Source organism: Porites lutea, chromosome 7, assembly GCF_958299795.1.
Source record: "Porites lutea chromosome 7, jaPorLute2.1, whole genome shotgun sequence".
Taxonomy (NCBI): Eukaryota; Metazoa; Cnidaria; class Anthozoa; order Scleractinia; family Poritidae; genus Porites; species Porites lutea.
In genome coordinates, this window is record NC_133207.1 from 5,511,804 (window position 1) to 5,519,720 (window position 7,917).

Genomic DNA, 7,917 nt, shown 5'->3' on the forward strand with positions numbered 1-7,917 from the left:
CCATAGGAAAATGGGGGAAGTCTAAAAAACTGTCCCAGTAAGAGAATCATACGACAATATAATTATTCGTTTTTACAACAACAGAGGGCATTGTAACACGAAGATTTTCTTTCTTGTAATTTAATGACTTTTACTGCTCTTTTCACAAAAATGATGAAATTACGCGATTCTAAACGCTACAATAATGGTATCAAATAACAGTACTGACTATAATACAAAGATGTTAACGCAGCTTGTGAACAATTCCTCAGCAATCTAATCGGTTGTTTGAAGATATGAAGGTCTTCTTTTCTGTTTGAATTAAATGTTTAAGCCATTCACTGCGGTCAGTTGTACACAAAAAAGTTTAACACTAGAAGGAAAAATTTGCATTACCTCCATAAATGTTTGTACTTACAAGTTCAGATGCTTTTGTTCCCAGATAGAATCCGACCATCACTGATATTGCATCCATTTTTAAAAGAAATTCACGCTAAAAGACAATGACATAGTAATCTGATAATTAGCCAACAGTAATTAAAAACAGCTGGCGAACACGACACTTATACTAAAAGATACTTATTGTGATTAGTGTGATGATGATGATGATGATTATAAATGGTGAAGATGATCAATGATAATAATGAAGAAGATGAGGATATAGTTGACGATAGAGCGATTTTCGTATGACCTTGAAAAATGGTTTCGGTAAGTGTTTGTTATTTGTTTTATCGGCCAATGGATGAAAAGACCAAAACATGGACTCTTCGTTTTCCCGCCAAAGAAAACCCTAATATGGAGAAGGTATTGCTGATTGACCATTCATGTTGCAGCATGACGTCAAAGCGAAGTATCGGTTGATTTCCAGAAAGTTCTCAGGCATGATATTTTTTCACCCGAGCGTTCGCTTGACCATAATAACCCACCAAAAGCCACGCATGTTTGCATCCGTTGGATAAACCAATCAAATCGCTCTATTTCCGTTCGTTTGTTGTTTCTGTTTTGTTCGCCTGTTTTCATTTCAAGGTCATGCGAAAATCGCTCTAACGACGATGTTGATTATGATGATGACGACACAGGCAAAGACGAGTTCCAATATAATGGAATTTAAAGAGATGAGCCTTCAATCATTGAGGTCATTCGCACAGAACTGTGTCTAACGGTGCAGCAGAAATAACCCTTTCCTTGACAAGGCTCATCAGTATGTCTCTTCTCACAGGAAGGGTTTCTTGTGACTGGAAGACAGCTAAGGTGGTACTGTTGTTCAAGGCAGGCAAGCATGACGATATGCGGGGATAATTATCGCCCCATATCCCTATTATCTTAGTGTCTAACGTTCTTAAGAAGGCTGTCCACAATCAACTCGTTAACTGCCTAGAGTCAAATTACCCCCCTCTGTGGGAACCAGTAAAGGTTATTCTACGCAAGCCGCTGTAACACGACTAGTGGGATTTATAAGAAAGAATTCGGAGCTTGGTCATTCAACTGGTGCAATCTTTATCAATCTTTGCTAAGCGTTTGACGATTCTGTTCCCCATATTCACCTCCAGAGTAAGCTCACTAAATACGGGATACAGGATAAACAGTTACAATACACCGAATGCAAATATGGCGGACCTCTCGGCGGGCCCGGGTCTAGTTGCGCGAAAGCGAGGCTAGTGAGGCCTCAAGAGTTTTGTTTTGACTGCGCGTCTTAGAGATTATGTCGATCGATATGTTTTGCTCCGAGTTGTTGCATACCTGAGAGCCACCAAAAAGAAGATTTTACTCTAGCTGGAATAGCCTTTACTTTCTCGAGATCTTTTCACAAAGAAAGTTAAGGATTCATGCGATTCGGCGCGGCGATGGGAAGCACTTTACAGCGAAAGTGTGCTCGCTTCACTTGCTTTAGATGAGAGGACTCACGAAAGTGTTTGAATGAAATGATTTTCACAACAGATGGTGCTGTTCCAAGATGTTTTCATGTTTTTTTATTTATCCAACAAGAGGTAAACATTCTCGAGAACGGGAGCATCCGCTGTGGACTGTAAGATCTTTTAGATTTCACGCTGAAAACAGCTGCATTAAAATATAACAACAACAATAACAACCGCCTGGTAATCTTACAAGCGTGACCTGTGAATCTGTGTAAGAACCAGAAGAAAGCGACATATTTCAAGAACAGTCCTTGACTAAAGTGCATTGAAAAAACTAACAGAGGAAGCGTTGCACGCTAAGAAGGTAAGAAGAAGGAAAAAGGTGCTGGCAGAGAAAGAGCGTGCAAGTATTCAAGCATTGTATTTGACCTTGCGCGTGATCTATTTTAGCAACTTGTCGAATGGTTTCGAGATAAACTAACAGCAATTTCCCAAAAATTGCTTCTTTTATGGCACTGCTCAAACTCTTGAACACAGGATCGTGAAGACTGTGAAAACATTCGGCCTTGTTGCCTGTCGTTGTGTCCCAGACAGCGCCTAAAGATTGGTAAGTCGCGACGGCGGATTCACTCGTTCTCGAGGATATTTACCTTTCCTTGGCAAGAGAACGGACAAAGCAAACTTGAAACAGAACCATGAATCTTTCAGTTATTCACTCATTCTAATAGTTTCGTGAGCGAGCACACTTTCGTTCTTTTAACTCCTTGATAGTAAACTGTAGTAAAGTGCCTCCATTCGCCTCGCCGAATCGCTTGAATCCATTTCTTTCTTCGTAAAGAACCTTGGCAAAGCGAAGATAATCAACTAGCGTCTCTGCTGGAGTTAAATCTCCTCTTTGATGGCTCTTAAGCACCTAACAACTAGAAGGAAACCATAATGATCGACTGAATCGCTAAGACGCGCAGTCAAAACAAGACTCTCGAGGCCTCCTAGCCTCGCTTTCGCGCAACTAGACCCGGGCCGACCGCGAGATCCGCCATATTTGCATTCGGTCTATGGCTTACCATTTATCTAACAGCAAGAAAACAAGTCGTGTGCCTTACCCGTGTAATATCCTGCCCCAAAAATGTCACCAGTTGAGTTCCGTGGGAAAGCATTTCATTGCCCTCTGTTATTTAGCAAAACCATTAAAGGAAGAAGTGTCAGGGAACCTTTCAAGGACACGTCCATTAAAAATGAACAGTACAAGGGCAGAAACACCTTGGGGCAACAATAGGTTCAAGGGAGTATTTAGACGAATATGTTAGCAACAAGGTGACCAATTGGATCAATGACATAGCTTAGTTAGCTGAATTTGCTCTATCTCAACCACAAGCTAATGGCTCTAATTTATTAGAGTCCTTAGAGAATGCAATATCTCATATGCTCGTGGGAAACCCTTCCCTTGAAGAAACTGGCACGAATATGCTTCGCCTGTCAACAAACAAAGCCCCTTCTTGAACAAATTGTATCCCAGTCACATCAGTTACCAGAAGATTCCCTCGCAAATTAAAAGTAGCACAACAGGAGGTAAGAAGTAAAAAATTAAAGGAACTCGAACACAGGGCAGAGCGTATTAAGGAGATGGCACTAAGAAAGACTTAGCGAGCAGCTAGAAGATCTGGTGGCAGAAAAGGGATCATCAGCATGGCTTACAGTGCCTCCTCTCCAGGATTTGGGCTTTAACCTGAATAAGAGGGAGTTCCGTGATGCTGTTAAACTACGTTACGACTGACCAGTGGAAGAAATCCCCTCCACATGTGCTTGTGGGGAGGCCTTTACGGTTGATCACTCTATGATTTGCAAACTAGGAGGTTTTATTGCTAAACGCTACAACGAGCTAGGAGATGTCGAAGCTGAATTTCTGAGTGTGGTGTGCAGCGATGTCGAGATCGAGCCAGTCCTCCAAGACATCTCCGGCGAACATTTTGAACAGAGGATCTAATAAAACTCAGGATGCGAGGGTAGATATCCACGCACGTGGGTTCTGGGAGCATTCTTCGATGTGAGGGTCTGTTGCCCTAATGCTGTATCGTATAGGGACCTAAAACCACAACAAATTTATCGTATCCATGAGAACGAGGAAAAGCGTCTCTACTTAAGGAGAGTTCTTGAAATCGAGCATGGAACATTTACACCTTTGGTCTTCACCACAACTGGCGGAATGGGACTGAAGGAGTACTTGATGTATCATAGCCGTTTAGCACAGCTGATTGCCATCAAAAAAGGGGAGCAGTATGCCAAAACCATCTCATGGATCAGACCCAGAACCTCATTCGCACTCTTGAGATCTGCGTTGTTTTGTCTTGGAGGCTTTAGGACAAGAAGAGTGCCATGTGAAATTAAGAATGTTAATATTGACGTCGAAATTGTTAAAGGAACCATTTATTAGGACTGTTGATGTGTTTCCTTTCTTTTAAATGTTTACGTCTTCTTATCGGGAAATTGATACGGAAAATGAACAGCAATAGATTTATATCTCGCCTCATGGATCAGAAACGTATCCGGTATTATTTGAATCAGCGCATTGACGTTTATGTCATCCACTGAGACTTTTGACTTGATTTTTTATAACTCCATGTGATTTCTTAGAATTTTGAATTACGAAGAATTTTGCCGGAATTTTGTATTTATATTGACGTTTTCTTTTTATGAATTCTTTGCTGAAGTTTTGTGTGCAGCTTTTTATAAGGTTATTATTATTGGGGATTATCACAAAGTCCAGATTGCTCCTTTTGCCTTAATCCTGAATCGCTCCTTCATGTTGTCGCTGGTTGTCAACAATACCTTGATCGCTTTACCTGGAGACACGACTCATTCACTAACTTCATTGCCAAGTCACTTCAACCTGTAATTTAATAATGTTCACTCTTCACTCTATGCCGGTGTTAATTGTTTTCTGAATCCCTCAATAATAACTGGTGAAAATTATCGCCCAGATCTTCTTTTCCTAATCCAGTCCAAATGTCAAAATGTTCAAGAATTAACAGTTGGTTTCGAGTCTAACCTTAATAACAATGCAGTGCGTAAAAAAGAAAAATATCTGAACTTGATCAAATGAGTAGAAATAACAGATGTGTGAAATTTTTAAATCTCTCCACGAGCTCTCTTGGTGTTTTCTCCGATGAATGCTCCACGTTCTTAGACATGATGAATGACATTGCAATTGACAAAAAGCAGCAACTTTATATAATCAAGAAAACGATCAATATAGCCACTGGAGCAACATATTACATCTTTTGTTGTAGAAATAGGAATTGGGAAAGCCCAGACTTAATGCAATTTTGATTTTCTTTTCTTCTTCTTCTTCTTCTTCTTCTTCTTCTTCTTCTTCTTCTTCTTCTTCTTCTTCTTCTTCTTCTTCTTTTTGAATAATTCAATCACGAGAAGCATTTGTAAATTGGCTAATGTATATGTAGCGAGATTTACAATTGTACATTCAAAAACACAAATAAAGTTTCCGTTATTATTTCATTACTGAAATTGGAAGGACCATCCTCTCTCCCTCCTCCCCTTTGGAACCATATTTTGCCTAACTTTCCCTATTATATATTCACAGCGTTAAAATTTCCAGTAAAATTCAATTGCTTGATATAACTCTCTTTTCCTAACTTTATAAATATAACAGTACATGTCGTGAATCATGATCAAAAGTCGGAAGTCTGAACTCGGAAGTCGAGAGGCGGAAGTGGCCCTTATCTGCCACGGTAGCCTGGTATCTATTCGCAGCACTTGGTAAGAGTTTTTTTTTTTTAGGGTCATCAACCGTATTATTCATCGTAATTAAAAGTAATGAAAGTAATTAGTGAAATTGCAATCGAAGGTTTCAAAGTCCAACCATGAATAATACTTCTGAAGTTGCCGAGGCTTTCAACAAATATTTTCGAGTTTCGAGTCACAGCCTAGCTAAGGGTGTAAGAGATATCGTCGAGACTAATTGAAGCGTGTTTCTAAAAGAAAGGAAGCTAATTAGAATTTTCAGCGTCGCATTTGAAATGTACTTTGATTATTGTTGGGTAGTGCTGTGCGCGGTTTCCTTAGGAAAAGGCGAGTATCATGACCTTGTCAAATCGCGTCTGCAAAATGGATATCAAACCACATTCATAGCGTACCTACACGCAAAAAAGGTAGGAAAACCTGTCAGAAACCTGTCAAATCTGACAGTTTTTTTTTAATAATATATAAAACAATGCGCAGTTATACCTGAACTATAATGAGCGCGTAACGAGTGATGTTGTTCTGCGACAAAACTTACACCTGCGTCAAGGAAGTTAGATTTTCACAAGTGCAGTTCCAATGTAAGTGAACACTTTTCCTTTTTCCTAATTATACACCTGTAACTCGGCATCTTTGTTTGTTTGTTTGTTTGTTTGTTTTTTAAATATGACTGAAGTTAATTTTGTGCAGGTAGTGTAGTAGAGCACGTTTGGGCTCCTCACGAAGATTTGTTTTCAAACCAGCGTGCCGGGCACAGATAAATGACACTTATTAAGCGTCCTGCCAGTGCTGCTGAGATTACCCATATAAACGCACATTGTCTGACAAAGAGAGACGAACAATGCTATTAAGCAAAAAGCCTTAAAGACGGGATTTATTTACCGACGTCTGATTCAGAAGGCGCACCGCGTGTCGAGCCTACGTTAAGTTCGACTAACGTTCGACAGACTCTCCCGAACTTAACGCCTTTGCCGTACCAAACTCACTAAAGCTGCCGTGCCAAATTGATTAAGACGCCGGTCTTTTGCCGTACTTAAAGCATCGGCGAACATCAGCATTGTTGCATAACATTCGAAATATAAGTATTTGTATGGGAGAAAAACCTATCGTTTCAGTAACCTACCTACCTACTGTGTGGTCCATGGTTTTCTCTCTATATGTAAAGAGAAAGAAAACCGTTTACAGTACAACCCATAAAACGGCCAAAAATCGGCCCATGGACCACACAGGAGAAACGTAACACACGTTTTATGTAAGGTAAGCTGTTTTTTTTTTTGTTTTTTTAATGGATAACCTTTCATTTTTGTAGGTTACGGAAACGATACGTTTTTTACCCTTACAAATCCTTATATTTCGAATGTTACGCAACATTGATAACATTACCTAACTCTTGAAGACGTTACAGTCAAGAAGACTTTTGCAGGGACTGATCAAACAACGTGAAATAGAGTTAAGTTGCGATATTTCGACTGGCCAATACCAGTCTTCATCAGGTTTATTGATTGTTTATTGACCGGAAATTACATAATATGACAAGGTATGGCTACTTAAAAAGACAACATAACAAAAAAATAGAAGATATACTATATATAATGACAGTTCATCACGTTTATTGATGCCCAGAGGTTCAATTGTCTTAGCTTTATGGATAAGGTGTGCTTCACGCGCTTTCCTGAAAGAGTTATGGTATATCTTTTATTTTTTTGTTATCTTGTCTTTTCAAGTAGCCACACCATACCACGTCATATTATGTAATTCCTGGTCATTATTTTTCTTCATTATATAGACACGAGTGTTTTACTGGAAAATATACCACTCGTAAAATTCATAATAACTACATCCGGGACCCGAGTTGTTTATTTTCCATAATCTCACACGTGAGTTTATCGATGACGTAATTTCGATCATTTCCCTCTATTATTTTATCGATATCTTTTTGTCTATATAATAAAAAGAACATTACACGGCGGCTTGAAGATATGAATTTTATTTTCTCGTGACAAAAACAATATTTTACTCACTCGCTTTGTTTTGCCACTCTGTCGAAAATAAAATTCATATCTTCGCGCCACCGTGTAATATCCTCTATATATATTTCTGTAAATTCGTGATATCTCAATAAACCTGATGAAGACTGGTATTGACCAGTCGAAATATCGCAACTTAACTCTATTTCACGTTGTTTGATCAGTCCCTGCAAAAGTCTTCTTGACTGTGACGTTTTCAATTTGATCTATTTTGACTGATCACGATCTTTTTGGATCCGAAATTGAGCAAGGACAGCAAGATTGATCGTACACGGTTTTTGCAGTGTTTTTTTTTTACC